Raw genomic sequence first — 18,496 nt, 5'->3', positions numbered from 1 at the left:
ACACTCAACTACCAGCAGTGGAGGATGCTATACACAACAATTCGGAGGCTCACAAGACGGCCTTACTCAGCCTACAGCATAGTAGAATGAGGAGCAAGAACCAAGCAGATAAAAATCATCGGGAGAACCCAGAGTGGAAGGTGGGCTCGATGGTTTGGCTGTCCACTAAATACCTTCCTAGATGGGTATGACCATCTACTTGTTCCCCCAAGTATATCGGTCCTTATCCCATTATAGAAAGGATCAACCCTGTTGCCTTTCGTCTCCAGTTACCCACCAACTTGAAACAAGTACACCCAGTGTTTCATTCTTCTCTCCTCAAAGGTGTGTCATCGGGATCTAAGGTGCGTTCTGATCCAGTGAAAACCAGCAATCCCCCTTCACAAGAGTACAAAGTAGAACAACTGTGTGATTCCAGCTACAGACGAGGGTGGCTCGAATACTTGGTGCACTGGAAAGGATATCCGTATTCGGAAGACTCTTGGGAGCCCATGTCTCATATCTCTGCCCCAGTCCTCCTCCGCAAATTCCATTTCGCCCATCCCGGGAAGCCGGGGGGAATTCGGATGGGGAGAGGGCATACTGTAATTGGTAGGTATCGCTTCCCTAGACTGCGATTCGCATTCTAGTTGTTTTGTTTACGCTGCGTAGCGTATTTAAGCCCTGCCCACTTTTGGCCCGGTGCGTTGCAACTGTGCAATTTCCTCGGTGCGGCTTGGTTGCGCTTCGCTAAAGTTTTCTCTTGCCCTCCGGCCACCGCTTTCTTTCTTTCTATGGGGCTTCCCTCTCGGGGAAGACCTGCCTCTGTTCCCTCTTTCCTCCTTGCCTTTTGACTCTTGGCAGCAAGCGACTCTTCCGCTCTCCTGTTCTTCTGGTTCCGCGGCCGGCTACGTTTTCCCAGACTTACCTCGTTTCTGCCATTCTGCTTTCTCTGCTACGCCTTCTCGGCGTGCCCTGTCTGGACATAGACTCGGTTCTGTTCCATTGGAGCCCACACTTCACTCCGGTACGCTTGCTAATGAACTTCTCTCCGGAGTCTCCATTCTCAAGTGGGTTTTTTTTCAGCCAGCATCGGCTTTTTCCCCTTACAATCTCCCGCCGGAGAGGTTTCACAGGTAAGATGAGTCTGAGGCTTCACTGTGGATCCCTTCCGTTAGAGACCTTCTCTTTGCAAGAAGAAGACAGACTACAGCGCTCTGCGACTCGGATTACAGACATCAGGAGATTCAGGTGAGGAGGAGGAGGGAGAGCTGGGATCTGGGGAAGTTAAGGAATCAAAACTTAACAACAGGATGTTGAAGGATACCCGTTTTTATTATGGGGAGCCATTGAAGGGATTTAACCACTGAGGTGATATTGTCCTTAATCCTGAGGCAGAGCACTCTGCATTTTGAAATGGGTTGACCTTTTCTTCAAGGAAACATTGATATAAATAATGACCGCTAGGTTCATTGGGGATTCCACAGGGATCTAGATGAGCAATGTGAGCCTGAACAAATAAAGAGAAGGGGGCTTGTGTTATCTCTGCAGGATCATAGTGTGACTCCAATTTAGACAGACTGCTATCCTAGATGTGTCACAATGTCATTACTAAACATCCTGCTGGTCAAGGTGACCGAACATATGTATATCAGCTGTGCAGAGCTTAACAATGGAATAGAGCAACACTCGTTTCGAAGCCTGGGGGCTCATAGTACTGTCAAACAGGCTCCCAAGAAAACTAGCACCTGGATGCCTGAACTCTGCCCTCTTTTATAGAGCAGGAGATTCATGCAAATGCAAAAGCTTTGTCGGGGAAACCCATAGGATGCTGGGGACTGTCAGAGAAGTTGGAGGGTGAGGGGGGCAATCAAGAAACATCTTTTGCTCCCTTGTGTCATACATGCTGATTTGAGTAAAATCATTGTGTCACAGGGGTCGTTTTCATTTGCCTAGAGCAGCTCTTCTCTTATATCTATGAGACAAGTGTTGACTCTACCCCCACTCTGCAATACTCCGTTAATTGCAACATCACCAGCTTCTCTAGGGAGATATAGTTTAGATTTTGGGTGCACACTTTCTGGGATGCCAGGTCCTGTATTTGTCTCTTTCAGGAGTAGTGTTTATGTGCCTCGCTTCACGGCATAGGGTAATAAACCGTTTGCAAGAGAATCGTTGCAGTCAAAGGTGAGAGTTGACACTAGTATTGTGACGTTGGTTTTAAGGAGACTTCCATGGCAGGGTTACTCCTGCGTGGGCAATGTCTGGATGGATTTTACAGTCTTGAGCCTCATTTCTTCCATGATGTAGGCAATTGAGGAGACAGTAGTACTGGATTTTGAGACTTGAGGGAGGGAAAGTGAACGTTCCACTTTGTATCTAACATCTGTGATTTTGATGGTGATAAAGGTAGAACAGTGTTATAGTATGTTATGCTATGTTCTGTACACTTTAATAGTGCCTAACTGCAACTGTCATGCCTCAAAGCACTTTAGGTTGTCTCGGAGCTCAGCAGACCATAGTCTGGATGTAAATGGAAAACAGTATATTGCATTGTCGGAGAAGGATATTTCGTGATACTAAATATTACAATCTTAGGAAATGACAATATTTACAGAGATGACCAGTGCTGTAACATTATATCTAGCAGTTGTATGTGATATGTTATGTGTCAGCGAGTGCTGACGTGAGAACCGTATTTGGCATTGGACCCAGCCCCAGATAATACGAGGTCACTGCACTAAAAGATGGAATGGACATTGACTACACATGCAGGTCTCTATCTCATGAGCAACTGATTGCTGCTGAAGGCTTTATGATTAAAAGTTTGACAGTATTTTAGATCATGTGCATATGTAATAAACAATCATGTTATATCAGGTGAATGCAATCTTCGGCTCTCCAGTATAGTCAGTGGCGAGGGATCATGGGAGTCGCAGTGTTAAACCCCTGGAGAGCTGCAATTTGCAGACTTCTGTGTTAAATGGTACATTATGTGCAGATTTCGTAAACCAAAGGTTGGTCGCTGAGTTGTATGAAAATGATATGTTAAACTTTAATGTCCTGTTAAACTGAGCCGTTACATTGCATTCCTTTTCGGAAGAACACGATCAGATCTTTTCAGAATGAAGTGCAATGAACTGCAGGAAGCATATTAGCCATCAGACGTACCTTACATTTGCAGAGAAGGCTGTAACTCGCAACTCGCAGACAGAAACAATCAACCAGGCCAATGCCATCAGCAGTAGTGTCTGCGTTTTGTGTTTCAGTTTGTCCCATCTCTACTTCCATTGTATCCCACTCTTCCTGTTCTGGAAATAAATCAACATAAATATGAATACTTTCAGGTCCTTGGGACGAACTTCTTAATCTTTCACATAGAAAGTCATTTTTACTCAATATAGGTTCCAGCACATAACTGTTCTTTTTATTAATAACCTATGCACTGCATCTTTTTAAAATGCATGGAATAAACACTTATACCAGACAATTAAAAGAAAAGTGGGCTAGTCCTGGTCTTATATTTATAATTCCAATTATATATAAAGGTGACATTATAACAGTAATGATGGATCTAAAACTTGAGGTTCGTGGAAGGGAGGAAAAAGAATCTAATTCTACACATTCCATCATAAAACCATAGATATTATTTCACAGAAACGCTGCACGCCTTTGAGTCATAAGTCGTCGCATCCGTATCGGCTACGGCAATATACTGTGATGGGAATAGCATATCTGTGTGAAAGTATCTGAGAATAAAAAGCAAACATCAGTCACACATACATCACATATTTTGCCAAGATGAGACTAGCATCACTTTATTGACTCGAGTGAGAGTGTCCTTTGTGAGAAACCTGAGGGCGTCCTCACATCTACTCCCCTTGGATCCTCTTCTCAGGTGGCCAAGGAAAGGCCATCTTTTTAGGATCCTGACCCTGGGGTTGGAGAAGCTAGGGAGGATCACCTGTGTAAAGGGTCCTTGGGGATTGGGGATGAGATGTCCTTAGGTGAGATGCGGCACCCATCATTTCCATTTTAGGAGGAAACCTCAATCCCAGACGCAGTTATGGGGTATTGCTACCCCTGTCCCACTGGCCAAGAAAACACCAGGATATCTTATCAGCAGGAAGAAGATGAAGTAGAGAAGGCTTAAGGGGTGACAGGCAAGACATGGTATCCCCCTTTCCCTGTTGAGAACCAACCTAACCCTCCCCAGACCTTTATCGGCTATTGTAAAACATCTCCCCTCATTTTCCCACAATTTACCAATGACAGTACTGGGACGAGGAAGAGGCGACTAGGAGTAGTGAAGCCTAGTTACTAATTTCACTACTCTAGTACTGGGACGAGAAAGATCAGGCAAGTCCAATTAAGAACTCACACCTGCAAACGGTCAAATGATTGCTTGTGTATAATAAGCAAGGAAAAGAGCAGCAGGCCTGTGTGGGAGAGACCAGCAGAGGATTCTGTTAGAAAGGGGGTAGCCGTGGTGGGACTGGCAGGGAAGTCAGGACGCCGGCAGAAGGTCCAAAAGACCTGTGGAGCCCAGAGCAAGTGGGGCAGTTCGAATTCCTCTGTCGTTGGGAAGTTGGAGCTGCGGATAAATGTGGAGAAAGAAAGTTGCCATCAGTGTCTGCAGAAGGGAAGCAGAGCTGCCAGTGAGTGCTGAGAAGTATATCAAGAGCGAGCAGGGCTTGCAATCAAAAGCAAAATGCCGGCGGAGCAGAACAGAAGCGATGTACTCGCCCAAGAGGAATGCTGAAGACCGGTGAGTGAAAGGGAACATCACTCAAAGTGGGGGCGCTCCTAGGGGCTGCATGAAAGTGAGACAAATGGTGAATGAAGCAAGTCAAATGTACAAAGGGAAATAAAAGATGAAGCCACTTGTCGAATGGAAATTCAGCGGGAAGTATATCTTTGGTAAAAAACTGAACTGAATGAAAACTTTATGGGCAAACCAACAATTGGCTGAAAGATAAATGTGAGCATGCCCATTTAAAAGCAACATACAAAATCAGAGAGCAAGTGTGGAAGTTTGCAAAAAGAGCATGACGGAAAGGTGGGGTAGAAATACAACCACTATAAAGTGAACTTTATGCATGAATACAGTACGGCAAGCTAAAGACTGGTGAAGGATACGGGACACATTGTGGCAAAGCCAATATGCTAACCGCGAGAAGCCAAGAGAGTGTGAGCCTTCACGTAAAGCCAAGAGGCCGACAATGAGAAGCCAGGTGAGTGTGAATCCCGTGCCTGCTGGGCCTAGAGACCCAAGCTACTCCTCACTGATGACGCCCAACAAGGGTGAAACATGTCTGGGGATGCTTGTGGTCTCGTGCAGAAGGGATGTGACCTAGCAGTTCGGGCTGGACTACCCCTTTGGGGGTGGGACCAAGCCTGATTTGCATGTGGTCTTTCCCCTTTTGTAATGGCTTAGCAGGCGAAGAACGATGGTCTGGAGGGTTGCCCAGAGCAATGCCAGAGGTTGAGATTTATTCTAAACCTTCCAACCATCACCTCTTTTGTTTTGCTTTTGTCACCCCGAGTGGGACGGGTATGCCCAGACGTGGGTCCCGTGCCTGCTGGGCCTAGAGACCCAAGCTACTCCTCACTGATGACGCCCAACAAGGTTGAAACATGTCTGGGAATGCTTGTGGTCTCGTGCAGAAGGGATGTGACCTAGCAGTTCGGGCTGGACTACCCCTTTGGGGGTGGGACCAAGCCTGATTTGCATGTGGTCTTTCCCCTTTTGTAATGGCTTAGCAGGCGAAGAACGATGGTCTGGAGGGTTGCCCAGAGCAATGCCAGAGGTTGAGATTTATTCTAAACCTTCCAACCATCACCTCTTTTGTTTTGCGAGTGTGAATCTGTACACAGGGGTAAATACAGAAGAGGCAGAATTGTGGTGGGAATCAGATGAGACCGGCGCATCATATTAAAATTCTAAGTAAACCTCTTTGGTTCTTTGTCAGATTCCAAGAAGGAAGTATTACTCATTTTTTGGTTGGTTCCCATCACTGATTTTATTAGTGTTCAAGGTGCAATATATACAATCAAGTAGGTTTGGTAAGTACGGCGGATGCCCTGTGTACAGCTTCAATTGGTTGTTCTGCTGGGTAGCACGCTAGCAGGCTTGTTGGCCTCTGCATTTTTCGAAAAAGGTAGCAGGCGCTCCTCTCCAGAAAGAACATGGCATGATAACCTGTTCTGAGATGAGAGTTTGCAGCACACGCTTTTTGCTCACTGTACCTTTCACAGATGGCAAATATCCATTTGCATATCAGTCTTTGTCCCGCCCACTTGGGCAGTCCAGCACTGAAATGCTATGGCAATTCCTGTCTGAACAAGAGTACCAACAGCAACACCATACACGTGTTTCAGCCTTGCTGGGCCTCCTCAGTGAGATGAAGCTGTGCCTCTCTGAGCACAGCTTCACCTCACTGGTTGGCCTCTGGTTGGCCTCTGCAGACACGGTGATCGCTCACTGACAAAGAACCAAAGAGGTTAACTTAGAATTTTAATATGATGCGTCGGTCTCATCTGATTCCCACTACAACTCTACCTTTTCGGAACTTGGTACAATTGAGCACTGTCCTACGGGAATCTGCCAACTGGCAGCAGAGCATATACTTCTAAAAACTCTGATCAGTGTGGCAACACAATGTTCCTTGTGCTCTAAACTCTGACAGCAAATACAGAAGAACCTGTGTAGGCTGAAGAGCCTAGGGTTCCTGGGTGTGCGACCTGTAATGGGTGGACTCTGTGGTCTGACAACTGCGCCTGACCAGGGAACCCTCAATTCTAAAAACCAAAGACATTGTTGAACTGTTAATTCAATCTAGAAGGAGTGTTAAATTAATCTGAAGTTGTGTTTAATATTGAAAGGTTGCAACTAAGTATAATTTGGCAAGTTAAAGTCTTGGGGACGGGAACTCTGAGACTTGATGAACTGTAATTCTGTATTGATGACGAAGCTTCAAGACCCTTTTCTTTGTAACTGTGTTTCCTTGAACTTGGTGAAGGGAATCCCAAGGATTTGTGAAACTGTGTTGCCTTGAACTTGGGAAGTGAGCCCCAAGGATTTGTGGAAACGTTTTGAACTTGAGAAAGGTAATCTCAAGACTTTTGTGGAACGTTCTTGAACTTGGGGAAGGGAAGCTGAAAAGGAAGGTAAGAGATGGAAGAAGCTCAGAATTTTGTGTTAATCAACATTTATTCTCTTGTTGCCTGTCTCTTGCTTCATGATGCCTTCACACCTGCCAAACTAATCAGTAACTTAGTCAATGTGTGGAACATGTTTTAGAAAATCACAATTGTTTAATGTAAATTCTCCAAGATGACATCACATCAAATAGGAGGGTATCTCAGTTAGAATGTTACACCCATTGGGAATGGAATAGTGTGATGGCACGTTTGGAACACTGTCCAATCACATAAACTGACCAATACAAACATAGAAATGGTTCCCACCTCTAAAGGGAACAGTTTTCAATCTATAACAGTGCAAACCCCAGATTTCAATGTACTGACTGACAGATTGGAGGAGAGACTGTTTGGAAGGAAGGAGAGAAAGAAGACTTTACAACAACAGAAAGGAGAACATCATAGCGTGCTTTGTATTTATTTTGGATCACTGGCAAACCACTGTGAGAGAGACTTATATGGAGTTCAACCGCAGACCTTCCTTAGTGGAAAAGGAAGCAGACAACCAATACAGAAGGAGAGAAACCTGGAGGTGGATGAAAACTGACCCTTGCTGACCGATGCCCACTTGTTATGATAAGGGAACAATTGAACCAGTTCTTGAGATGGTACCCACCTGTCTGTGAGATAGTCAAAATATATTCCTATGTGAGTATATTGCCAAGGGAAATATAATTATCTGGGGAGGCATATTCTAAAGGGGAATAGATTAAATCCCAGCCCCTCTTATTTGTGAAAGTACTGAGTGTGGGGAATACTAATTGTCTTTAACACATATTTCAGAAGTGTAAGAGCTTTTAGAAGTGATGCATTTAATAACATAGACCCAAATAGTATGTATATTGGGAGACCCATGACTCCTGTTCTGTGCAATGGCCAAGTACAGACTGAGATTCAGCCAATATCTCCCTTTGGACATGCCTTTGAAAATAATGTAAATGAAGTCAGTCCCTTCTTATATCACCAAACATAGTCCTGTTATTTGCTCTGAACAACTCAAGGACAAAGGGAGACGGATTGTAACTGCAACCCTATTTTTTCCAACTTTGAATTGCCCACTAAACAATGACATGTGTGCAATTCTTACAGATTTATTAAATCAAAAAACGAATGAAGGCAATCTAGCAAACATACACGTTTAATATACATTTTTGTTTTTGCAAGCAATTTGCATGCAGGAATGTCAAGTAACCTGCCTTTTAAAATGAATTTTCTAAAGTGCTGTTTGAAACACTAACATATCCATTGACAAAAAGGAAGTTTTTATTTTTAATAAATTAAAAATAGAGACATTTAGATAGGCAGTGATGTTCTGATTCATTTTGTTTTATATAAAATGAAAGCTTTGACCTGAATCCTCATTCATGTTTCAATCTTGGTGAATGTGCAATGTGGATTAATCAAATATACATAGAACACACCCTCCTGCAAATACATGTGCCACACTTGATGTTCAGTGATTCCAGAACTGTAGTTTATTGCCACATTCAGTTCTAGGATTGTCTTAACAAGTGCATGTCTACCGTCACATTTATCAGCACAAGCATCAGATTTAGTAGCTTTAATATTAGCACTAGAGCTCAGCAAAGGCAAGGAAGTAACAGTATATTCAGATTCAGCCTCCGAGATATCCACAGTGCATTCTGGGCTGTCATGTTGGCTGAGGGGAGTCTTCAGATGTGCTGATAGGTCATAGGTCATATCACACTCTAAAACACTTGTGTATGAGCGCGATAGAAGTAAAATATCAATCAATATGTGGAGCATACGCTCCTATTGGGCAGTATGATAGAGGCACACCTGTACACACTGTGCATGGCAGTGGCAAAGTGCCATGCCCACACGAGGGGGTAGGGCCCCATCTCTGGGGGCAACGAGGCAACAGATGCAGAAGTAAAATGTGCCACATATTTTTGGGGACATTATAGAAATTGATGCTTTGTCCCCAGCATGCCAATTATGCACGAACAATGATACTAAGGGAAGGATATAACACATTACCAGTGACAAAGATTATGAAATTGCAGGGAGCTGCACCCAGGGAAGAAAAGGAGTTGTGGATAAAGAGGGGATGTACAGTGTCTCTTACAATTGCCTTATGGTTGCAAAATAACACATGGGAAAGTGGTAATACCATTCTCATTATTACAGAATTACACCGTCCTACCCATATAGGGAAGGAGGTGCTTGCTGCTCATATTGGAAAAGATTGGTTCTGTCCTAATTTGGCGGAACATGTGGCAGAATTTATGAATAAATGTCTAGTTTGTAAACAATTTACAGCAGGTCATATATTAAGGGGAAATGAGCCATACCTTGCCCAATGGGTCCATAACAGCACCTGCATGTTGACTATGTTGACATGCTCCAAGTATGCCAGTGCTCCCACTACATGATAGTGGTTGTGGGCTCCTTTTCCCAATGGATCGAAGGCGGTCCTTATTCCCATCTGATGCCCTTAGACCGGAGATATTTGTGGTTCAAGAAATCTTCCCACGATGGGGCGTGTGTGAAGTCTGACAATGGTCCTCACTTCACCAATTAGATATTCCACCACATCACAACCTTGTTAGGAATACAACACACATTCTCGTGTGTCTATCACCTGCAAGGAAACGGAACATGCGACCGCCTCAACCGGCCGCACAAAGAAGGCATCAGCAAAATTAAAAAGACTTTGAGAAAGAGTTGGCTGCACTGTCTTCCATTAGGATTATTCGCACTGCGCAATAAACCAGGGTCTGACCACCATTTAACCCCACATGAGGTGGTGAAAGGACAATGCATGATACTTCCCGTGGCTCCTCTAACTAGGGCACTGAAAGATGCAGAAAAAATGTCTGATGTATTGAGTCAGGAAATGTACGAGTACACCGCATCCTTGATGGCTAGTGCCTCTTTTATTTCTCGTCAACTGGGGGGACAACGGGAGAGGCCTGAACAGAGAGGAGAAAACAACAATCCAGAAGCAAATAAGGACCTTTTAAAGCAACCCCAGTTGTATCTGAGGGATCAGGTTTTGCTGAGGGATTTCACGAGACAGCGGTTTAAGCCACGTTTTACAGGGCCATATATAGTGGAGCAAGTCATTGATCGAGCAGTCAAACTAGAAGGGAAAAAGTCTTGGCACTACAAGGGGGTCATCAAGCCCTGCAAGGTGGTGGCCTCTCCTAGCACCAACAACAAAAGGGCCAATGATCCACAAGAAGAAGAAGAGAACAATTGCCTCAAAGCATCACAACCAGCAGAGGCCAACCTCTGATTACTCACTACAGCGCAAGACAGGTAGGGAAACGACTTCCTACACATCCAGAGTGAGGGCACACTGTCTAAATATTATGTTTCTTTCCACACATTGACATCATTCATCGTGAAAGTGTGATTGTTATTATTGCACTTTTTTTATTGCATTGTCCCAGGCTTTCCTTTGATCCTCAACCGGAGACCTTCTAAGGCCAATTTGTCCAATTTGTTAGAAGATACGACAGCGATAGAAGCAATGTGTTTTTCTATGTTTTTAGAGCTTACCTGACCCAGTTAGATGCACACCTAGAGATATGAAGCTAACCTGTGCTGGCAGTACTTTGAAATCCTAGAATACACACAGTTTGGGCACATTTCAATCAGCCAACAAACATCGTTGAGACTACACAGGAATACAAGGAGGGGTAAGTGATGGGGGCATTATTAAAAGAATGCTTATTGTGTCTTGTCTCTTATTCTCATGTGGTATTTCTTCCCTCATATTTGGCAAATGTCACATGTTTCTAGTAATACCGCTGTGACCTCTACTAACACAACCCCAACTCCAGCAGGTGGAACAACCATGTCAGGTGGAAAGGTAAGCACTGTAAGTACAGTAAAGAGGAGCAGACACAGTGCTGATGAAGACATGGGGGGTCGATCTCTAACTCACTGATACTGCTCGAGTATTTTATAACATGTGCTACAAGCACATGACTAAAGTAGGTAAACAAACCACAGTGGAGAGCTCCTATATCTGCTCAGTAAACCCCTATGCCATCAGTGCCTTCAGAACGTACATAGCAACTGAAATACCAACAGAAAGGGCACAATGCATTATATACCTGTCCATGTATACAACCCTAGGGAGATTCCTAGGTAGAACAGCAACATTGCAACAGATGTACAAGGCAACATTCCCCTATGAAGATAGTTATATAAAGACACTTGACGTGATGGACGAGTACTGGAAAAAAAACCAGGCTATACAATACATAACTGATGGCCCACAGAAGGGAGAGACAAAAATTATAGCACTGAAAGAATTGCCATCTCCTAAGAAGGGGCACAAGGAAATAGGAGGAAAACCAGGATTTTGGGAATGACCATAGATGCTTGTGTTTGGCCAAGTGTACACAGATGAAGGATGGAAGGAGGGAGTAGTAGGCAGCAAAGCACACACACGTCTACAAGCTCCAGTAAACACAGTACATGCAGAAAATGATAAGAATTGGATGCAAGCACATGGTTACTGACCTGGGTGCACAATGAAGCTGGACCAATGCCCATAATACCACTGAAGAAAACAGCATTGTGTTTCCAGAATGATGGCGCAGTGAAGGTTGGAGAAAACAGGGAGTCCAAGTTCACAGAAAAGCATCCATCCATGAAGGGTGGGATGGCAGTATTAATGGATATTTATTGAGCATGCGGATCTAAGGCATAGGAGAAGCTGCCACCCACCTGGGGAGGAATAGGTTCATTGTTGCACATCAATACACCAGCACTAGTAGTGCCACAGAAAAACATCAAAATAGAAGTCTTCCCTAAGATGGATAATGCAAGAAGAAAGAAGAGGTCAGTGGAAGTGGAAGTGAGTAGGGTGAAAAGAAAGAACTACATCTCATCAGCATCAGAAGCATCACTGGAAGACGTACTGCCTGAATGTCGATTGATCAGAAGGACAGAGATGCTCTTCGTGTTATTAGTTCCAGCTGTACAGACATACACAGATGCACAACGGCTCCAGATTACGAAATGGGACCTGATGTAGACCATAAACTCAACTGTAAATGGTCTCAATGCAAAAAAGAAGAGCTCTGAGCAGTAAGGTTGATGGTTCTTCAGAACAGATGTGCTTGAGACCTTCTCACAGCAATGGAAGGAGAAGTTTGCGCCAAGATTGGGTATTCTTGCTACATTTGTGCCTGCAAGCAATAAAGCAAATGGCACACTCACAGAATAAGTTACCAGATTGTCAAAAATGCACACCAAAATGGAGGAAGAAGCCAAAGGAATAGGAAATGATCAAAGCTAGATGCCTTATATATTCTCATGGACGACATACTAAAAGCATTATTAGGGGCACTAATATTGGTACTAGTAGCACTATGTGTGATTACGACCTGCATCATGCAATGGTGCAAGCCAACAGAGAAAACAATAGGGATGAAACTAATAGTAGAGATAAATGCAAATGGCGAAGAAGACGAGATAGTAGAAGAAAGAAAGAAAATAAGGACACAGATAAAGGGGTGCCCATTGTTCCCGACCAAGATGATGACATTCGATGATCCCATGGACAACAAGAGGTACTGGTCGAAATGGGTATGGTGTAACTTAGAAGGAGCTGCAGTTACATGACATGGAGTTTCGATGACCATGTAAATTACTAATGACATCTTGGAGGAATAACAAAGATATGACTAGCAAAATCAGGGGAGACTGAAGAGAGGGTGCCTGGAATGCACCTCTTTACCCCCATAAGCATGACAATCAAAGATCCAGAAATGCAAGATGCCAGTCACTGTTTGGCCAACACCCAGGAGGGTCAGTGACATTCACATAGGCAAACAGATATTCTCTCAGACAACCATTCAAACCTTATCCTGCTGAAGTCTTCCTGGATATAGGTGCCTCAACACTCACCATGGATGCAGATGCTTCACTGGACCTGATCGACCAATGACAAATCTCAACAGGAGATCCCTATATCTACCTGAGTCTAGCAAGGTGGGGAGAAATAGCTCCTGGTTAAAATTAATTGACTTTCATGACCTTGAATTCTTTAAAATTGCCCCAAGGAGGGATACTAAACCTCAATGCACTTGGTCCAACAGGGTTGTGTCTTCTTTTATAGACTATGTTATAGTTGATATGGAACTGAGCACCGACTGTAGCCCAATTACCATTGTGCACAATAAGATGATTGACCACGGTGCACTATGCTGGTCTACTGAGGTAAAAAACAAGAGAAATTGGAAGAGAAATGTGCAAAAACAGCAACAAACTTTGCTGGTAATAGAATTCAGTGGGATAACAAGAACATGAAAAAGCTGAATGGCTCCTTAAACCTGAACTTCCACGATCTAGAGTATTTGCGAAGGGGGGCTGATTGGGACTTGAGTAAAATACTAAAAGCCCTTATCCCTGTTTCCATAAATAATAAGAACAGGTACGGAAACAATGGGAATGGTAATGGCTTCAAACTCTTTGATTATGTTATTTTGGAAAAAAAGAAGCAATACAGCAAGGATAGGAATGCAGCAAAAAAGAATGCTATGTTGTCTCCATGTACCAGACAGAAAAGTATAACAAACTTGGCTACAAGGTTTAGGAATTGGCAAAAAATGCACACGTCTTCACTAAGGTGCATTGCCTGGTGCAACCTATTCCTGTGGCTAAGAATGAACTACATGTCTAGATTCTGGCGCAACTTTAATAGTTTCCGTAAATCTCTTTCTTTGACGGAAATTAATCAGCTTTCACAGATTTGTCGGACATCATATATTCAACACCTTTTTCCCCTTCAGCAAATATCCCTGAGTGTGTGGAGTGTGTATTGGAGGAGAAGCCTTGGGTGGGTACCTTAGAGGCAGAGATAGATGAGGTCAATCTGGATAGATTAATTGTGCAATCAAAAGCATCACGTGATCCAGGGCCCGATGGTATCCCCAACCTGGTTTATGAGGACAATCCGAATGTGTGGGCAAGACTGTTAAAAATTTACTTCAGTCATATAGTCAAGACAGTTAAAATACCAGATAGCTGGCGCCAATCCATATTAGTCCCAATTTTTAAAACGAGAGATAGATTAACACCATATAATTATCGCCCATTGGCGATGATGGATTTAAGCCGGAAATTGTTCGCTAACATTCTATTGGAACGTCTAAATGCCTCGTTTGAAGGGAACAACATCTTAATCACATTCGAACAGGCTTTAGAAAGAAATACAGCACCACATCTAACATCACGACAGTACAATTCTTGAGGGAGTTAAGACCTAAGGGGAAAAGTAGTTTATACTGGTGTTATGCCGATTTTTCCAAAGCCTTCCATCTTGTGTCCAGAGTAAGACTTTGGAGGAAACTGGAAAGCTGGGGCATTGAACCCTAATTATTGCATTATATTCAATAGCTGTACACAAATACATCTGTGGCAGTACATTTACGCTCAGAAGGTTATCTCTCAGAATATATTCCTACTAGTGAGGGCTTAAAACAGGGATGTGTCCCTGGGTCCAGTATTATATAACTTGCATACAGCAGATATGGAATCGGCTCTTAAGCATATTAAAAACTCACCCCCCAACATAAACAGGGTTAACATGATATGCATAACATATGCTGATGACATCTTAATATTTGATCAGACAGAAATAGGTCTACAGTGTACGTTGGATGTATTAACCACATATGCAAAAGAAAATCTAATCATTTTAAACAAAATGAAAACAAAACCCATGTATTTGGGGGGTTTACAAGTAGCGACCAGAAAACCTCAGTGGTACATGGATAATACTGCTCTTGAAAATATTAAGGAAGTTGTTTACCTGGGCTTCCCCATATGGGTAAAACCCTCGGCATCCCACTATGAGGCCTTTATACAAGCACAAATCTGGAAGAGATGGTCAACAATAAAAGTTTATATTGATCATCGTGGTGGATGAAATGTTGAAGGGTTCATCCATATCTACAAAGCCAGAATGGTTCCCGCAATTCTCTATGCATTAGAGGTCCTTCCATCTTCACAGATGAGGTGGTTGGAGAAGTTTGGGGGCAAGTTACTTTGCTCCAATATTAACCTGCCTCCGGGCGTCCCAGTGGAAGCCCTGAGATTAAAATACGGGCTGCAATCATTATCCTCAGTTTGGTCGGTAAAGAAGGTGGTGTTGCACTTCAAACTGGGCAAAACAAGCAGCATATCTAATAACCTATTACAACTGCTTAGTAAGGAACAGAATACAATCCCCCGGAACGATACTGTTAAGCATCTCCACGTGTTTACTAAACAATATCTGACTGAATTGGGCATTCAATTTGAAATCATTATCCTCAGCTTGGTCAGTAAAGAAGGTGGTGTTGCACCTTAAACTGGGCAAAACAAGCAGCATATCTAATAACCTATTACAACTGCTTAGTAAGGAACAGCATACAATCCCCCAGAACCATGCTGTTAAGGATCTCCACGTGTTTACTAGACAATATCTGACCAAATTGGGCATTCAATTTGAAATGATTGAGGGACGACCTAACCTGGAAATAATTCTAAAGAGAAAGGCACAAGAACTGGATCTGGCTGTGTGTACTGATAAACTATACGCCCTTAAGAGATATAGAGAATTTGCTTCTAAGGGCTTTAAGTGTGGTCAACTGCACAGATATCTAATTAAATGGTCAAATCCAGAGCTTAGGAGATTCACAATGCAGCTCTGTATGAATATATTGCAAACTAAGGAATGTATTGGTATATGAAGAAGCACAGAAAACCAGGATAAAATGTGCAGGCATTGTTCAGCCTCAGTTGAGACAAGTAGGCACATATTGACCTCCTGCATAGCAATGACTGATCTCTATACAAGAAGCCATGGAGCCTATGTCAGCCATCCTGACAACATAAGAGGTTACCAATTCTGGTCAAGCTTAATGGGGGCAGAATCAGTCATAATAAATGTAGCAGCTTTCTATTTATGGAAGCAAGCTATGAGAGATGTTGAAGAGCCTCACACTTTCTAATCGATAGGTTTTATGTCCTGGATAAGTAATGGACTTCAAGACAAGGGATAAGCTAGTTTAATTGTCCTGTTAATGACTTAGTTTACTTTGGTGTTACTTTGTTCTAATTATTTTACTGTTTTATTGATGAATTGATTGTAAATTTTGCATTGTAAATTGATGTTCTCTTTCTCTTGTTTATTTTTGTAAGTGTGCCAAAAAGTTTAAATAAACTATGTGCACAATAAAAAATTAAAAATAAAAATAAAAAAACAAATATCCAGCCGTGCTGACGTAATTAGAGACACCACGAAATAGTAATGTTGGCCACGAAGCAAACTTGCATGCCTGCACTATGTTACACCGACTCACACATGCACACATGAAGATCATGCTTTCACAGTTCTGTAGAGAGAGGATAGATATATATCGAAAGCCTTTATTATTTTCTCTCATTAGCCAAATGCAGAAACGCAAAAATGCAAGAGATGTAGAGAAAGCTTGTAGCCATTGATTGCAACGAACCCTATGGAACTACAGAATCGTATAAGGAACCTGGAAGGATCAAGTACCACTAACCAATAAGGAAACTAATACAATATAGATAATAGAAATCATAGCATAACCATAGTAGAATTACATGAAGCCGCAGGTCTCAGAATATGGGATGAAGGAAAACAGATTTTGCAGCACACTGTCCTGTGCTGGTGCTCGCAGCCAAGGTCATAGACAAGCAGAACATTCCTGGCCACGGAGATAAGGAGCCACCTTCAAAATAGCAGAATAAATCCTCACTAATTTCAGACCAGAAAGCTCATTTTTGCTGTATCACCCACGTGATCCCCCCGAGCTGAACAATGGCCATTTAGCAGTGGTGGGAAGAGGAGCGGTTCCCAGCAAAGCAGACAAGAAATGATACATGTGTTGGATTTCAACATTGCAACCAGCAGGCTCTCTCTAAGGCAACGCGGTTATCCCAATAGCATCAATGGGGACACATTGGGCCTCATTACACGGTAGGTGCTAAAAAACGGAATTTACCGGCATGGCGCTATTAGCGTGTCGGCCCTCACAGGAGACCGCCAATAGCGCACCATTACGAGTAAGCGGACACGCGCATAGGGCCATGCCGGTAAATGACCCTACCGCCATGGCGCTAAAGCACCTTACCGGACCCGCCCAAAGTGCTGATAGCACCTCCGCCCTCACTGTACATGCTATTTGCGGTCACCGCTATTAGCGATGACCGCTATTAGCGGTGACCGCTATTAGCATCGACCGTTAAATAGTGGAAGCGGAAATAGCGTCATCGCACCGGAACGGGAAAGAGCACGGCGGCCATCTTTAAAAACACAATCCATTGCCATGCTCTGCCCCCTGGACCATATTGGAGTAGTGAGCTGTGTGAAATCAACCGTGACACCTGCATCATGCCCAAGGCCCTGAAGAAAACATGTGACAGGCAGCGGAAGGAAAAGTACACCAACGAGGAACTGGTCATGTTGACGCAGACCCTTGCAGAGCATGCAGAGGTCGTCTTTGCAAATGATATGCGCCGCGCCACCTTGCTCAAGAAGAAAGCCATCTGGGAGGAGGTGGCAGTCAAAGTCAGTGCCGTGGGCACCAGCACGCGCACTGTGCGCGAATGCAGGAAGAGGTGGGACGACCTCAGGCTGCGGGTGAGGGGCATCCTGGCGGAGAACCACCGCATTGCCACTGCTGGCGGAGATGGCTCCCCAATACACCTGAAGGAATGGGAGGAGACATGCGCCAACATGATTGCCACCGAGAGCATTGAGGGAGTGGGCAGCATGGAGGTCGGCGTGGCTACCACTTCTGATGCAGGTGAGTGTACACATGACAGGATGCGGTGTGAATGCACAGTCACCCCCTTATGTAAGCCCAGACCCCACTCATGCATGGACACACATCCACACATGCACCCATCCATCACCATGTCAGTGTCAGACCCAAACACACACACATGCACACATCACCAGAGACAAGTCCCAAACTCAACCATGCATGGATGAGGCACTGAACTGGCACATCACCTGCATCCACAACTGCTAAGTCCCAATGTCCACAACTGCATAACCCCTGTAATTTACATTGAGTATATTGAAACGCAACCAATGCCATCCCCCTTCTCGTCCCTGACAGGCTCACATACAGATGGAGAGGATGCTGCAGATGCATCAAAGGCACCACCTACATCAAAGAGGCCAAGGGCACAGGAGCCGGAGGAGACCCCTGCAACAACCAGGGGCAAGGGTGGACGGGCACACCTGAAGAGTGGCAGCCTACGTCACAGTGCCACTGCCAGGGCAGCAGTAGCTGCACCACCAACTGTG

This window comes from Ambystoma mexicanum, chromosome 10 (genome assembly GCF_040938575.1).
Source record: "Ambystoma mexicanum isolate Mex_15411 chromosome 10, UKY_AmexF1_1, whole genome shotgun sequence".
Lineage (NCBI taxonomy): Eukaryota > Metazoa > Chordata > Amphibia > Caudata > Ambystomatidae > Ambystoma > Ambystoma mexicanum.
The sequence above is the reverse complement of the archived record's forward strand: the minus strand, read 5'-3'. Positions refer to the sequence as shown.